General features: G+C 45.5%; 1 long non-coding RNA gene across 1 annotated transcript; it reads left to right on the top strand.

Annotated features, from left to right (window-relative positions):
• Nucleotides 1-4,722: 4,722 nt before the first annotated feature.
• Nucleotides 4,723-5,190, top strand: LOC109940962 (uncharacterized). Its single transcript, XR_002263752.2, has 3 exons — nucleotides 4,723-4,809; nucleotides 4,894-4,998; nucleotides 5,092-5,190. It is a non-coding gene; the product is annotated as an uncharacterized lncRNA (long non-coding RNA).
• The last annotated feature ends 12,380 nt before the right edge of the window (nucleotides 5,191-17,570 follow it).

The raw sequence follows: 17,570 nt of genomic DNA, 5'->3' as shown, positions 1-17,570 counted from the left end.
GTTGATTAGGAGCACATTAAATTAACATGGTAATAACATCAATGGAGATTTTGAAAAAGAAACAAGAAGCGTCCAATATGCTCGACGGAGACCCGTGACCTAGGTCTGAGTGCTGCTCTAGGCAAGTTTCACACTTCATGTGTACGACAATGCACGTTATGTGTTCACTCGTTTCCCTGGGTACATGGTGGTTATTAATACAATAGTGTGCGCAAGCACAAAAGGGGTAGATATATCTATTCCTCACTTCTAACACTAGAGCAATGCACGGTTGTCTCTTAATAAAATGATTGGCGCAAGCACCAAGGTGTAGACATGTGACATAGATTAAGCGCTATATAAAATGGCATAACTAATCTAATGAGTGAACTAGTTGTAGCAAGAGTAGTAGGTCTCACTTCACACCATTGGACCGTCTGACGGGTGCACCATGGAACCATTATGCATGGTCTGACGCCTCTCAATGGTTACTGTGTGAATAATGTTTTAGAGCTAGCCATTTTCGACCATTGGTGCAGCGCTCTACGATGCATGGTCCAACACTATTGTCGGGCCAGTCCCACACCCAATTTCTCTCTCTAGAACCTTTCTGTGTGATTGTCAGTCTGCTCCAATATTATGATGATCTATGAACAGTTATGGTCTAACGCCTCTGTGAGATGAATAGTGTGACTGTATTGTTCGATGCCTTGGCTGCTTCGAGTCGCTTCTGTTCATTGCCACATGCTAGGTTTTAAATCATATGGTCTAACACATCTTTCGGGATGGTCCAACGCCTTAGTCTGATTCCCTTCAAACCCTTGCTTTAGTTTTCCATGATCTCTTTGTCTGAGTTGGTTCCATCTTATGTATTGGACTTTTGCATGACCTTATAAGTCTTCAATGAGTCATTTCCTGTCTTCCTTGAGGTTTTGATCTTTTGGATTATTCTTAGTCTTTATCCAAGTCTAGTTTACATCCTTTAAACTATAATAAAAGATACTAGCAAATAAAATTAATACAAATAGTTATATTGATTATCAAACATCAAAACTCAATTATCAATGGACCTCAGTTCATTTTCCATGTATTCACAATAGTGCATCTACAATAGTTAAGTTTTCATTCCATTTATATATCCACAATAGCCTCATATTCATGTGTACATAAATGCATGTTATGTATTCACAATAGCACATCTATAATAGTCACATTATATATTCAGAATAGCACATAAACAATAATTAAGATGTCATTCACTCATGTTATGTGTGGCACGAATGCATCTGCAATAGTTAGGTTGTCATTCCCTGCACGAATGCATTCACACTAGTGGAATGTTAATACTCCTTCATGTTATGTGTATGTGAATGGACATTGTGTGTTCACAAGTTCATTCCCTCATGTTATGCGTGCGCACAAATGCATCTACAATGTTTAGGTTATAATTGTTCACAAGTTCACCCTCATGTTATGTGTGAGCATTAATACACTTATAATAGTTAATTTATCATTATACTTATGTGTCTGCATCAATGCATCCACAATAGTTAAGTTGTCATTATCAATAGTTTAGTTGTCATTCTATGCATGATGCATTTACAATAGTGAAGTTGTCATTCTCTTATGTTATATGTACATGAATGCATGCTATGTGCTTGCACGAATGCGTCCACAGTACTGAAGTTGCCATTCCCTCATGTTAGATGTACATTAATCCATCCACAATAGTCAAGTTGTTATTCCCCCATATTCGCTCATGTTATGTGTACATGAATGCATGTTATGTGTTCACAAAAGTCAAGTTGTCATTCTCTCATGTTATATGTGCGCACAAATGCATCCACAATAGTTAAGTTATTATTCTCTGCATGAATGTGTTCACAATATTGAAGTTGTCATTCCCTCATGCTATGTATACATAAATAACATTATATGTGCACATGAATACATCCACGATAGTTAAGTTGTTATTTCCTCATGTTATGTGTACATGAATGCGTCCACAACACTCAAGTTGTTATTTTTCTCATGTTATAGGTGTGTGTAGTCCATAATAGTCGAGTTGTCATTCTAGTACATTATGTGTGCATGTAGTGTAGTGTAAGTTATGTTATGTGTACCCATAGTCCATAATAGTTAAGTTGTCATTCTCTCACTTTATGTGTGTAGTGTGTGCATGTAGTCCACAGTAGTTAAGTTGTCATTATCTCACATTTATGTGCGCGTGCAATAATATAGTGTCAGTTATGTTATATGTGCGTGTAGTCTATATATAATAGTCAAGTTGCCATACTCATGAGTTTGTGTTTAAGTTTAAATATATATAGTTTGAAATTGAAGTATTGAAGTATAAAAGAAGTAGAGAAACATGTTTTATCCCGCGTTCAACAAAAGGTTGAACTCTAAACAGACCTTGGAGTTCTAGGTCCATCAGATGTTTTTTCTCACAAATTGGTAGAAGCATATGTTTTTATCTAGCGTCCGTATGTTCATGTCATTGCAAATTGCAATATTATTTCCTGATCACAAATATAAATCCACTAGAACATCAGCACAATTTTTAATAATGCACTTTGACTAACAATACTTATAAAAAATATACAGGTTAAAATACAAAGAGTTACTATATATTATGACCTGTGAACCATGACGGACACAGTAAAAGCAGCCCCATATTAACAATTTGCATATATATTTTGGACAGCCAGAGGCAAAGCTAGGTAGTGCACAGTGAATGCGCATGCATCCACAAAAAAATTACGAACAAATAAAATAGACTAGAATTTTATCATATATGTACCACCTACAAAATATTATTATGCAGTCTCAAGGTATTTACACTATCCTCTAATTCACTCTAGCCACTGTGGACAGCAATGGTCAATGCTAAAAAAAAGTTTCTAAACATGCTTATATTTGTGGTCGAAAGTAAAAAAAATCTTATACCGTCAAAAGGTTTAGGGCACCGTAAACACTCACCGTAGAGTATTGAGCTACCACTCTTAGGGGGTGTTTGTTTCGCCTTTTTTCCAGCTTTTGGCTGACAGAAGCTGCTATAGACTGCCAAAAATGTTTAGCTTTTCAGCATGTTTTCATGGGAATCATTTTATTGAAAACTATCCAAAATCAACGTGAACACATGACCGGTCAAGTCGTCGCAATAGTAGAAATCCGCCACTTCCAAGATCTTAAACCCTACGGACCCATTTATGTTCTCTACTCATAATCACTCGGACACTCAGATTCTCAATTGAGGAAAAAAAAACCAAAACAAACCGTTGATCAGAATGTTACCTAGGAGGCTACGAGTTTCTGCGATTCTCATCTCTATTGGCTTGTCCACAGCTATTGGACTTTTTTTTGGGGTGGGTGGGGGGGGGGGGGGGGGGGTTGTGAGATAGAACATACAAATAAATATAGTATTCCGTAGGCAAACCTACCGAATAAATGACATAGAATGAATCAATGAGCAATAAATTTTCGGCCAAACTCCGTTGATTCATCCTTTCCCTTTGCATCCGGACACAGCACAGCCTACGGCCGTACGGCGTACTACTACACAGTACTACACTGTACAGCTCACAGGGCCTCAAGCCCTCAACAGAGAACGAAACCTCCCGATCCAACTCCAACCGGCCACTTCCTCGCGCGCTTTTTTTTGTACCGGCGCACAGCGAAGACGCAGCACGGATCACGTGCTCTGTTGCGCCCAGCCCAGCCATCATATGATATGATATGAGCGTCCAAGAAGAATCCTCGTTTGGCCGCCGAGAACGAGAAAGCCTGCGGTTGACCGGAAAGCGGCACCAAACCCTTCACGAGCCGAGCAGTGTCTCGTATGACTGCCCTTTTCCACGGTCTGGTCCATGGATGGCATGGCAGATGGGACATGGGGTTGCTGTTGGTGGACGGACCGAGAAGGCAGGGTGAAGCCCGTGAGTTTATAGTAGGGGTGGTTGCGGCTGTTCCCTCGCCGGCCGCTCACGCACGCAATGCATATACATACTGATGACCTGATTCAGATCACACGACACGCTGGTGTTTTGCCGATCCAAAATGGACGTCAGGCTAAAAAAAAAGAAGCTGGATTGCGCTGTTGGTCTAATAACTAACTGTATGCTGGAGAAGATGGACGCTTCGATTGCTGTTGCTGCCTCCACTGAACCCATTGTCTGTTTTCTTGTACTTGCTCCTGATGGGAACTTGTTGAACTAGAAGGTTGGTTTGTTGTCCATGCTTCCTCAGGTGGGAGAAAACAATCTGCCCCGTGCGATAATATCCAATTGTGGAGGATGCAACATGCAAGAACAACATCTACTTGTGTTTTGAAAGGAAAGAAAGGTCGAGCATCATCAAGAAACTTAAAACGGTTCTTCAGGTCCAAAGGCACGCTCAACAGTAACCCGTAGTTGTGAATGCCTTAAATTAAATAATTCCTTCTCATTTTCTGGCCTGTTATCATTACCCCACTCTTTTAAGTGGTATCGGACACCACGAAAAGGTGGTAAGAACCCTGGCTTTGCACCATAACCGCAGTCAACTAGGTAATATTTTCCTACAATACCATGACATTCATTAGAGAATGATCTATCTTTTGGTGGGTGCATATTGTAGACATTCATTAGAGAAGATTACCTTCAGGTACAACGAGACCATTCTGCCTTTGTAAGGCATCAGCTAGAACGACGGCATCATGTGCCGAACCCTCCCAACCAGCTAGCACATATGTGAAACGAAGATCAAAGTCTACCGCGGCCATCACATTTTGGGTTGTGAAACTCTTTCTACCTCGAAAAGCTGCCTCACGAGACTTGGGGACACTAGCTCGTATGTGTGTACCATCAATTGCGCCAATACAATTCTACATTATAATTTTGACTTGATGAGAAATAAGAATACCATTATGTGCAGGTCAAAAATAATTTTAGTGTGCCTAGACCATACCTCAAAGTAAGGATACCATCGAGGATTTCCAAGGATTTTGACTGAAGTTTCAAGAGATGGAGGCCTAATAAGGTCATCACGAAGTTCACCGATAGCACGAAGTACTAACTTAAAGTAGCGACTGACAGTTTCCCCTGATCTCTTGAAATTTTTTTCCTACAACAGCATTCCTCTCGTTGTGACCAATTGTGTGAAGGAACATTGCTACTTGTTCCTCAACACAACAATGGATACTATCAGAAAGAAGGCTTCTTTGTTTCAGTGTATCACACAATAAAAAGAATGGTGCTCTCCTCAATCTTAGCATGCGCAAACAACTCGTATCATCTTTATGGTAAATACTAGAAAGGTAGTCATTTCGTTTCATTTCCATATCAATCATTGGGGCATACGAAATTCGTTTCCTTTTCATCTTCCTCCTCACAATCAGAATATAATAAAATGTAGCGGCGGCTAGAGCAACAACTTTAATAATTAAAGATCTTCTTATTTCATTAGCATCCATCTACATGAAGTTCAGAGAGCTTTAATACATAAAAAGACATACACATGATTGCATATGCATAATTTACAGTCTAGCTAAAAAAATACAGAATAGACCCAGCCCAATAGAGAATAGACAAGAAACAATACAGAAAAAGATGAAAATAAACATAACAGATTAGATTGTTACCTTACGCTGGTGATGAGAGAATTAAAGACCAAGATATGTGTAAAGAGAGAATTAAAGACCTGCAAGAGAAACAAGAAGAGAAGATTGGTAAGAAACTGAATAAGCATGGAATGTATGTGAGAAATGGTATATCCTGTTTTCATTTTGGGTACATCTTTCGATAAATATAGATAACACATAGATACAGTGCATAATAACTGATGTGGCCTAATGTGTTAGTTCCATTATGTGTGAGTAGTGGTAACTCTCTAGCTACCAAAGCTTTGTCTAAGTAATAGCTGAATGTCATGGCAGCACCCAAACTTTGTATGGATGTTAAATTATTGTGATTCTTCAGGCATATATGTGGATTTATTCAGTCACCCGCTCACCCCTTGGCATCCATCGCACGCAACGAGAGTGGAACCTCTTCCCATGAGAGACTGACAATATTACACACAAGCGTTGAATGTTCCTTATCCGTACTGTAGTTATTTCATTGTTCCTGATCTGAAGCAAACTACAACAAGCTTGCTTGATTGCTCTAGCACGCTGGCTGGACCAAGATATAACACTACTGTGGCGGCGGCGGCGAAACCGCTACGCTGGAGCCTGGAAGTGGCTGCCTGCCGCGCCGAACGGATGGACCTGTGGCGCGAGACAAGTGCGAGGGCGGCGAGGTCTCCAACGGCACAGGATAGACAGAGCAATTCGGAAAGAATCCAGAGGCGGGATCTGCATCTGAGTGCTCGATGAATTGCTGCAGTGACTCGTTCCTGCGGGCTGTCAGCTGGGTTCCTCCAAGCTCCGTGGTGTCGGCTGTGGCGCCGAACTGGTAGGAGTCGAACCCGTCGAACATGGAGAGGCAGACGCGGGAGAGGAGCGCGTAGCGGTAGTGCCCGGCCTTGGAGTAGGAGACGCCAGGGTAGACGAAGGAAGCAGTCACCGGAACGGATGGCTGGCCGGGGAGGAAGAAGCGAGGGCGAGATCAAAGAGCAGGGAGAGGAGGTGGAGGAGGGAGCTCACCAGTTGACGGATCTGAGGTGCGACGCCTAGATCTGGTAGTGTGAGGAGCGGCGGTTGGGTGAGGAGGGTCGCTGTCGCCGCTGGGAGCCGCGTCGCCGCCGCGGAGAGATCCCCTCAGAGCTGCCCCGCCACCGCCAGGTGCGAGATGCGAACGGGAGTCAGCTCATCCGGTTGATTTGGAGGAACGAGTCGCTGCTAGGGTTCTGTTGTATTTTGGAATGAGTGGATGACGAATGGGTAGACTCCGTGACGCTATCCAAACGATTTTGTAGGCTCGGATACAGGTTCGGATCACTCTGGATCCATGCCGTGCTGCAAACCAAACACACTGTAACTAACTGTATGCTGGAGAAGATGGACGCTTGGATTGCTGTTGCTGGACGTACTATACGGTACGCTACGGGTTCCTCATTGTGGTCCCTTGAGGCAGAGTCATTCTGACAGTCTCCGAGGCAGAGTTTCCATCACGCCACGCCACGCCATGGGTAAAAAAGTGGGATTTTGTCGTGGGCGATCAATTCTTTCGACGAGGAAAGGCCGGCACGCAGCAGAAGGCATGCATGCATGCATGATCGATGGACGATGGCCATGCCCATGCTGCGCTCCCTCCTCCTTTGGCTCTTTGCTTTGCCGGTTTCCTTCCTCGACGGCTGCACTGCGCCGGCCGATGGATGGTCGCAGTCGGCAGTCTGCCAGTGCAATGATTAGCACGGCGCGCGGCTCGGGCCTCCACCACCGATCTACGGCCTCTCCGTCCGTTGACGCCATGCCAGCTTGCAAAAGCAGTCGTTCTGTTAACGCACACCCGGGGCGCTTTCCCGTGCTCGGATTCCGCGCTGAGCACATGCGTCCGTCCGGCATTGTGTGTGTAAAATAATCATGCATGGTTCCCCTATGAGGATCGACGCGAGACTAGAAGAGCATGGCTGGATTGAACTATCCATCTGATTTCAGGCCCATTATGCTGAGGTCCTGCTGGTCGTGGACGCCGCCTCGTTGAAGGCCCTGGGCCCATCCCCGTGCGTTGTGGAAAGTCGCCCCGTTCGTTTATCCAGCTACGTCTCCCATCCCATTGCGTTTTTCTTTTTCTTTTTCTTTTTGTCATGTCATTTAGCGGCATACCTCACTTACGTCCTTGAAACAACTGCTCAAAGTTTCTCCATACATCATACTACATGCTCTTACGAGTTACGACACCATCTTGTGTTACATCTAGCTTCGACTGGGCCAAAAATTGTATGCTTCACGACAGCCCATAAAGCCTGGTTCGAATGTACAACTACAACTGCCTGCCAACACCATGTTAGAAAAACTAGTCCACACATAATAAATCAACTAGGTTAGTGCCCGTGCGTTGCAACGGGAACATATAATATCATGATAACTTAAAGAGAAACCAGAGAACAATCCTGATTGTACTACTGTATATGTTGGCAACCTTGGACATGAGGTAGAATCAAATTACTGCATAACCATGTTCATCGTTCCAATTTGTTCTAGCTCTCCGTGGAGCACATTGTCCCTTCGTATCGGAGGACGGAGAACCGGCTGATCCTCAGGGAACGCCGGTGGGGCAGAGGAAAAAGGACGAAGGGAGAACTCACCTCGGCGAAAACCAATGTGATGAGGGCGGACGCGAGGTGACGGCGGAGTAGATGAACAGTTAGGGAGCGGGCTTGCCGGAGCAACGGATTGGGGACACGCGGCTCTGCGCTAAAGGGAGGGGCGAGCAGATTATTGGGAACCTCCTTAGGAGCATGGTTGTTGAGAGCGGCGTAGATCTCAGAATCGAGGGTGGCCGAGACGCACGGCGATGGGGCGGGGGTTGTTGAGAGCGGGTGGAGCGGACCCTCCTGAGGCGCGTGTGACGGTGATGCAGTTGTCGTCGTGGGCGAGCACGTGGTTGAGGCGCGCGTGAGAGCGGAACCAGTCAATGCCGGACGCGGCTTCTGGATGTGGAGGCTTGCGGGAAGAGGAGTGAGGTGGAGGTTGAGGTGAGGGAGGCCATGGCGGGCGGCGGAGGCAGGTGAGTCTAGGGTTGTCGAGTGGGCGAGCGAGCGCGGCTTGAGCGGGGGCGGGTGAGCCGGTGAGGTGGGGGGGTTGGGGCGCACGAACGGACGTGGGATGTTGGCGCATCAGGCGGAGGGACGAGGCGCACGGACGGACGTTGTAGATTTGATGATATAGATGGACAGTGTAGATTCATGGAAGGCAGAACCAGGGGAGGCAAGCTACCCTCTTGCAGCCTTAATATAGTAGTGTAGATTTTAAACTTGTTTCTACAAATTGTTTGTCGTCCTCTATTTTACACACTCTACCGGACAGTCTCATGAGAAATCTTTTTAAGCGAAACACATAAATGATACATTATAATAGACACTTATACAGTGATAAGGGGGCCTAATTTTTCTAAGGGAGAAAGTAAAAAAACGGGAAGAAAAAATGGGTCGTATAGTTGAATGCATGTTTCAAGCAATGTAAAGCCCTCACTAATTTGCCAATGCAGCAGCAGTGTCACTCCTCCGAGCGTTCAGAGCCTTCGTCGCTGTCGTTGCAAGGGACGGTGTAGTGGATCACGACACAGGCTCCGGACGACAGCCTGCACGAAGGATTCAAAGCACAACCCTCAATACCAGCCCTCGATGCCACTGCGTCAAGACGACGACGGGGCAAAAAACAAGAAAGCATCGATCGAGTGCATTACCGAGCACTGACAAAGAGTTCACAGTAGGTTCGGGTAAAGAAAGGCCACCGGCGGCACTTAACTTTCCTTGATCTTGACGAGCTTCTCCTCCTTCCTGAACGACTCGGCCCCTATGGTCGCGGACGCGACGGAGGCGTCGGTGAACCTCTTGCTCCCGTCCTCGAAGGCCGCGTCGCAGTCCCGCCGGGTCGAGGAGCTCCGAGGAATATGGGTGTTGCTGATTTTCCCAAGTCAAGTGAATAGGTTTTCTTGAAATCTTTCTGGCCCCCACCAAGTCCATAGAAGGCTGGTAGAAGTTTCTAGTTCTCGCTGGCATCTTTTTTTGAGCACTTATCTAGACATGCACATTTGAAGCTGTCAGGTTTTGATAAAATTTCCATACATATTTCAACCACCAGTACTTAATCTTCTGGTTCCATCTACAAGTTGCTGAGAAATGGTAAAAATGAAATATATAATAAGATATGGCATGGACCATCTTTATAATTACGAATCTAGAAATATCTGCTTTATACTGAAGGGACAAGGCAAATGCCATTATTATTATACCATTAAATGAACATACATTCCTCAGTTGTGATGCTCTGTCCACTTTCATAGCAAATTGTGCCAAAGTAAGTAGGCTATCTTTCATGAAGATAAAAGAGCTCTCTCCTAGAAGAAAAAAAGTGATTTAAACAGAATTAGTCACATGACGATTGGTCCAGATTCCAGATTCATAGTTGTGCCACCTGATTCAATGACGAGAAATTCATCATCGATCTTTGCGGCAAAGTCTTCATCAACCTCCACCTAGCGCACAACTCTAGGATGGAGTAAGGTCGTGCTACTGCTGCTGCAGCTGACTCTTGATCGCTCGGCTTCATCTCCATTCCAGTTGATCTGTCAACCCTTCTCCTTTCCAAACAGCTGCTCAATAAGATCACGGCAAGGCTTCAGGTCGTCCTCAATCCGTGTCCTAGCCAGCTTACCAAGCAGCTCATTTAAGCTTCAGCTTCTCTCTCCATCTTGTGCTTTGTGCTAAACTTCATTGGGTTTAGATGATCGTCCTAATTTGGATCAGATGGTTTGTCATCCTCATCTGCGCTTTGACTCTCAAGCAGTTTCTTTAGCTTCTGCTCCAAGATAGTTGAAGGCACCAGCAATTTCGTTATCTGACTTTAGCCTCACCTTTGCCCCCGAAACAAGCAAGTCCGTCCTTCCTTGTTAGCAATAGTAGGAGGAGAAGGTAGATGGGGTTTTGGGAAGAACAGAGAAGGGAGACGAAGGACAGAGGGATGTTATTTCTTAGAGTTTCTGTTCATCCATAAAACCTCCCAGCCAGTAGTCGGACCAGGTTAAGTACATCACACACACGCCAGCCGCTGCGTACCAGCAGGTCTACACCCACTCGGGCCCATATACGCGCCTGTTGGGCCGACGCACACGACGAGTTGCCGCATCCTGCTTGCTTGGACCATTCAATATTGCGTCATCTTGCTGTTGTAGCGGCTGGGACATCTCCTCCATTGGCGAGTTGGTAACATTCCCTGGCCCTTCGAAGTCTGCTTGTCCCCAAGCAGGGGCCAAAGGAAAGCTTTGACGAAGAGCTTCTTGATCTTCCCATGTAGCGAGGTCAGGCGGGAGGCCAGACCATTCCACCAGGACCTGCTGAACCAGCCTGTTGCCCTTGGATAATCCTCGGGTCTGGAGTACTCGGACAGGAACGCGGAGCTCCGGCAAGGATGGTGGAAGCGAGGAAGAAGCCACCCCTTTGAAACCTGCAGCAAGTTTTAGTTGTGATACATGCACTACAGGGTGTATACGACTGTTATCAGGAAGCTGCAAGTGGTAGGCCACAGCTCCCACACGACCAGTGACTAGATATGGTCCGAAGTACTTGAAGCTCAGTTTATGGTGAGAGCGCGGCATGACAGATGATTGAGCATAAGGTTGGAGTTTCAAGTAGACCCAATCCCCCACTGCAAATGAACGTTCAGATCTGTGCTGGTTTGCCTGCTTCTTCATGCGGGCTTGAGCGCGCACCAGGTGTTGATGTACAAGCTCTTGCATCAAGGATCGCTCTTGCAACCAATCAGAGAGCTGAGCTGGTATTGTATTGTTGACAGAAATGCCCAAAGTGCGAGGCTGGCGACCGTACAATACTTCAAAGGGGGAACGACCCAAGGCAGAGTGGAGGCTTGTGTTATACCAGTACTCGGCCACCGGTAACCAATCTTTCCATTTTGTGGGACAAGCATTGGCGAAACAACGGAGATAGGTCTCTAAGCACTGGTTAACCCGCTCAGTTTGTCCGTCTGTCTGAGGGTGATAGGAGGAGCTCAACTTCAATTCAATCCCTGCTAATCCAAACAGATGCTGCCAAAATTGGCTAGTGAACATCGGGTCTCGATCAGATATTATCACCGAGGGCAGCCCATGCAACTTGTAAATGTTGGACAGGAAGGCTTGAGCTACAGACCGAGCTGTGTAAGGGTGGCTGAGAGGAAGGAAGTGGCCATACTTTGTGAATTTGTCCACCACAACCAAAATGCAGTCCACATGCTGCGACCGGGGTAAGCCTTCTATGAAGTTCATGGATATCGTGTCCCAAGCCGAGGGTGGCACAGGAAGCGGTTGCAGCAACCCGGGATAAGCAGCTCGATCTGGCTTTGCTTGCAGACAGACCTGACATTCCTGCACGAACTTCTGCACAAAGGGCTTCAACTTAGTCCAGGCAAAGAGTTTTTTCACACGGCTGTATGTCACTGGTATGCCAGAATGTCCGCCCAATGGGGAACTGTGTAAAGCTTCCACAATGCGGTGCTGCAGATGTGTGTCCTCACCCACCCAAATGCGTTCCTTGTATCGGAGTAGACCATCATGCAGGGTAAAATTGGGTACAGCCGCTGGGTGATAGTCGCCTAGAGGGGGGGTGAATAGGGCGAAACTGAAATTTACAAAAATAATCACAACTACAAGCCGGGGTTAGCGTTAGTAATAATAAACGAGTCCGCAAGAGAGGGAGCAAAACAAATCGCAAGCAAATAAAGAGAGTGACACGTGGATTTGTTTTACCGAGGTTCGGTTCTTGCAAACCTACTCCCCGTTGAGGAGGCCACAAAGGCCGGGTCTCTTTCAACCCTTCCCTCTCTCAAACGGTCCCTCGGACCGAGTGAGCTTTCCTTCTTCTCAATCAACCGGGAACAAAACTTCCCCGCAAGGGCCACCACACAATCGGTGCCTCTTGCCTCGGTTACAATTGAGTGTTGATCACAAGAGCAAAAGAGAAAGAAAGAATGCGATCCAAGCGCAAGAGCTCAAAAGAACACGGCAAATCACTCTCTCTAGTCACTAGGGTTTTGTGTGGAATTGGAGAGGATTTGATCTCTTTGAATGTGTCTAGAATTGAATGCCTAGCTCTTGTAAGAGGTTGAGAAGTGGGAAAACTTGGATAGCTATGAATGTGGGGTGGTTGGGGTATTTATAGCCCCAACCACCAAACTTGACCGTTGGCTGGAGGCTTCTGTTCGATGGCGCACCGGACAGTCCGGTGCACACCGGACAGTCCGGTGCCCCTGCCACGTCATCACTGCCGTTGGATTCTAGCCGTTGGAGCTTCTGACTTGTGGGCCCGCCTGGGTGTCCGGTGCACACCGGACATGTACTGTTTGATGTCCGGTGCACCGATATGGGCGATTCTGACTTCTGCGCGCGCTGCGCGCGCATTTAATGCACCGCAGGGAGCCGTTGGCGCCGCAGGGAGCCGTTGCTCCGCTGGCACACCGGACAGTCCGGTGCACACCGGACAGTCCGGTGAATTTTAGCGGAGCGGCTGCCGCGCGAACCCGAGGCTGGCGAGTTCCGGGGGCCGAGCTTCCTTGGAGCACCGGACATGTCCGGTGCACACCGGACAGTCCGGTGAATTATAGCGCGCCGGCTTCCGAGAAATCCCGAGGGTGAAGAGTTTGAGTCTGGGTCCCCTGGTGCACCGGACAGGTACTGTTCACTGTCCGGTGGCACACCGGACAGTCCGGTGCGCCAGACCAGGGGTGCCCTCGGTTGCCCCTTTGCTCCTTTATTGAATCCAACACTTGATCTTTTTATTGGCTAGATGTGAACCTTTTGCACCTGTATAACTTATACACTAGAGCAAACTAGTCAGTCCAATATTTGTGTTGGGCAATTCAACCACCAAAATTATTTAGGAACTAGGTGTAAGCCTAATTCCCTTTCAATCTCCCCCTTTTTGGTGATTGATGCCAACACAAACCAAAGCAAACATGGAAGTGCATAATTGAACTAGTTTGCATAATGTAAGTGAAAAGGTTACTTGGAATTGAGCCAATATAACTACTTACAAGATATGCAAGGAATGTTTCTTTCTTATATAATATTTTGGACCACGTTTGCACCACTTGTTTTGTTTTTGCAAAACCTTTTGTAAATCCTTTTCATAGATCTTTTGCAAATAGTCAAAGGTAAATAAATAAGAGTTTGCAAAAGCATTTTCAAGATTTGAAATTTCCTCCCCCTGTTTCAAATGCTTTTCCTTTGACTAAACAAAACTCCCCCTAAAAGAGATTCACCTCTTAGTGTTCAAGAGGGTTTTGATATACCATTTTTGAAATACTACTTTCTCCCCCTTTTGAACACAATAGAATACCAAATGATAAAGACTTTTTGGAAAGCACTAAGTTTTTGAATTTGGTGGTGGTGGTGCGGTCCTTTTGCTTTGGGCTCATTTCTCCCCCTTTTTGGCATGAATCGCCAAAAACGGAATCATTAGAGCCCTTGAAGTGCAATCTTCCCCTTTGGTCATAAATAAGTGAGTTAAGATTATACCAAAGACGAAGTCCTTTTGCGTTTGAGCTTTTACTCTCTCCCCCAAGGATGAAGTCCTTTTCCTTGATGCTCATTTTCCCCCAAAGAAGAGAGAGTTGCTCGGAGTGGTGGCGAAGTATGAGTTACGGAGTGGAAGCCTTTGTCTTCGCCGAAGACTCCAATTCCCTTTCAATATACCTATGACTTGGTTTGAAATAGACTTGAAAACACATTAGTCATAGCATAAAAAGAGATATGATCAAAGGTATTCAAATGAGCTATGTGTGCAAGCTTAGCAAAAGAAATTTCTAGAATCAAGAATATTGAGCTCATGCCTAAGTCTGGTAAAAGATTGTTCATCAAGTGGCTTGGTAAAGATATCGGCTAATTGATCTTTAGTATTAATGTAAGAAATCTCGATATCCCCCTTTTGTTGGTGATCCCTAAGAAAATGATACCGAATGGCTATGTGCTTAGTGCGGCTATGCTCGACGGGATTGTCGGCCATTTTGATTGCACTCTCATTATCACATAGCAAAGGGACTTTGGTTAATTTGTAACCGTAGTCCCGCAGGGTTTGCCTCATCCAAAGCAATTGCGCGCAACAATGTCCTGCGGCAATGTACTCGGCTTCGGCGGTGGAAAGAGCGACCGAATTTTGCTTCTTTGAAGCCCAAGACACCAAGGATCTTCCCAAGAACTGGCAAGTCCCCGATGTGCTCTTCCTATTGATTTTGCACCCCGCCCAATCGGCATCCGAATAACCAATTAAATCAAATGTGGATCCCCTAGGGTACCAAAGCCCAAACTTAGGTGTATAAGCCAAATATCTCAAGATTCGTTTTACGGCCGTAAGGTGTGATTCCTTAGGGTCGGATTGGAATCTTGCACACATGCAAACGGAAAGCATAATATCCGGTCGAGATGCACATAAATAAAGCAATGAACCAATCATTGACCGGTATACCTTTTGATCCACGGACTTACCTCCCGTGTCGAGGTCGAGATGCCCATTAGTTCCCATGGGTGTCTTGATGGGTTTGGCATCCTTCATCCCAAACTTAGCAAGAATGTCTTGAGTGTACTTCGTTTGGCTAATGAAGGTGCCCTCTCGGAGTTGCTTGACTTGGAATCCTAGAAAATACTTCAACTCCCCCATCATTGACATCTCGAATTTCTGTGTCATGATCCTACTAAACTCTTCACATGTAGACTCGTTAGTAGACCCAAATATAATATCATCAACATAAATTTGGCATACAAACAAGTCATTTTCAAGAGTTTTAGTAAAGAGCGTAGGATCGGCCTTGCCAACTTTGAAGCCATTAGTAATAAGGAAATCTCTTAGGCATTCATACCATGCTCTTGGGGCTTGCTTGAGCCCATAAAGCGCCTTAGAGAGCCTATAGACATGATTAGGATACTCACTGTCTTCAAAGCCGGGAGGTTGCTCAACATAGACCTCTTCCTTGATTGGTCCGTTGAGGAAGGCACTTTTCACGTCCATTTGATAGAGCTTAAAGCCATGGTAAGTAGCATAGGCCAATAAAATGCGAATTGACTCAAGCCTAGCTACGGGTGCATAGGTTTCACCAAAATCCAAACCTTCGACTTGTGAATACCCTTTGGCCACGAGTCGAGCTTTGTTCCTTGTCACCACACCATGCTCATCTTGCTTGTTGCGGAAGACCCATTTGGTTCCTACAACATTTTGGTTAGGACGTGGAACTAAGTGCCATACCTCGTTCCTCGTGAAATTGTTGAGCTCCTCTTGCATCGCCACCACCCAATCCGAATCTTGGAGAGCTTCCTCTACCCTGTGTGGCTCAATAGAGGAAACAAAAGAGTAATGTTCACAAAAATGAGCAACCCGAGATCGAGTAGTTACCCCCTTATGAATGTCGCCGAGGATGGTGTCGACGGGGTGATCTCGTTGTATTGCTTGGTGGACTCTTGGGTGTGGTGGTCTTGGCTCTTCCTCATCCTCCTTTTCTTGATCATTTGTATCTCCCCCTTGATCATTGCTATCATCTTGAGGTGGCTCGTCTTCTTGATTTTGCTTTTCATCATTTTGAGCCTCATCCTCATTTTGAGTTGGTGGAGATGCTTGCATGGAGGAGGATGGTTGATCTTGTGCATTTGGAGGCTCTTCGGATTCCCTAGGACACACATCCCCGATGGACATGTTCCTTAGCGCGATACATGGAGCCTGTTCTTCACCTATCTCATCAAGATCAACTTGCTCCACTTGAGAGCCGTTAGTTTCATCAAACACAACGTCACATGAGACTTCAACTAGTCCAGTGGACTTGTTAAAGACCCTATATGCCCTTGTGTTTGAGTCATAACCAAGTAAAAAGCCTTCTACAGTTTTAGGAGCAAATTTTGATTTTCTACCTCTTTTAATAAGAATGAAGCATTTGCTACCAAAAACTCTAAAATATGAAATATTGGGCTTTTTACCGGTTAGGAGTTCATATGATGTCTTCTTGAGGATTCGGTGAAGATATAACCGGTTGATGGCGTAGCAGGCGGTGTTGACCGCTTCGGCCCAAAACCGGTCCGGTGTCTTGTACTCATCAAGCATGGTTCTTGCCATGTCCAATAGAGTTCGATTCTTCCTCTCCACTACACCATTTTGTTGTGGCGTGTAGGGAGAAGAGAACTCATGCTTGATGCCCTCCTCCTCAAGAAAGCTTTCAATTTGAGAGTTCTTGAACTCCGTCCCATTGTCGCTTCTTATTTTCTTGATCCTTAAGCCGAACTCATTTTGAGCTCGTCTCAAGAATCCCTTTAAGGTCTCTTGGGTTTGAGATTTTTCCTGTAAAAAGAATACCCAAGTGAAGCGAGAATAATCATCCACAATAACAAGACAATACTTACTCCCGCCGATGCTTATGTAAGCGATCGGGCCGAATAGATCCATGTGTAGGAGCTCCAGTGGCCTGTCAGTCGTCATTATGTTCTTGTGTGGATGATGAGTGCCAACTTGTTTCCCTGCTTGGCATGCGCTACAAATCCTGTCTTTCTCAAAATGAACATTGGTTAGTCCTAAAATGTGCTCTCCCTTTAGAAGCTTATGAAGATTCTTCATCCCAACATGGGCTAGTCGGCGGTGCCAGAGCCAACCCATGTTAGTCTTAGCAATTAAACATGTGTCGAGCTCAGCTCTATCAAAATCTACTAAGTATAGCTGACCCTCTAACACACCCTTAAATGCTATTGAATCATCACTCCTTCTAAAGACAGTGACACCTATATCAGTAAAAAGACAGTTGTAGCCCATTTGACATAATTGGGAAACAGAAAGCAAGTTGTAATCTAATGAATCTACAAGAAAAACATTGGAAATAGAATGGTCAGGAGATATAGCAATTTTACCCAAGCCTTTGACCAAACCTTGATTTCCATCCCCGAATGTGATAGCTCGTTGGGGATCCTGGTTTTTCTCATATGAGG

The sequence above is a fragment of the Zea mays genome, chromosome 7 (assembly GCF_902167145.1).
Source record: "Zea mays cultivar B73 chromosome 7, Zm-B73-REFERENCE-NAM-5.0, whole genome shotgun sequence".
Classification (NCBI taxonomy): Eukaryota; Viridiplantae; Streptophyta; class Magnoliopsida; order Poales; family Poaceae; genus Zea; species Zea mays.
Note: the sequence above shows the minus strand (reverse complement) of the source record. Positions and strands in the feature narration are given on the sequence as shown.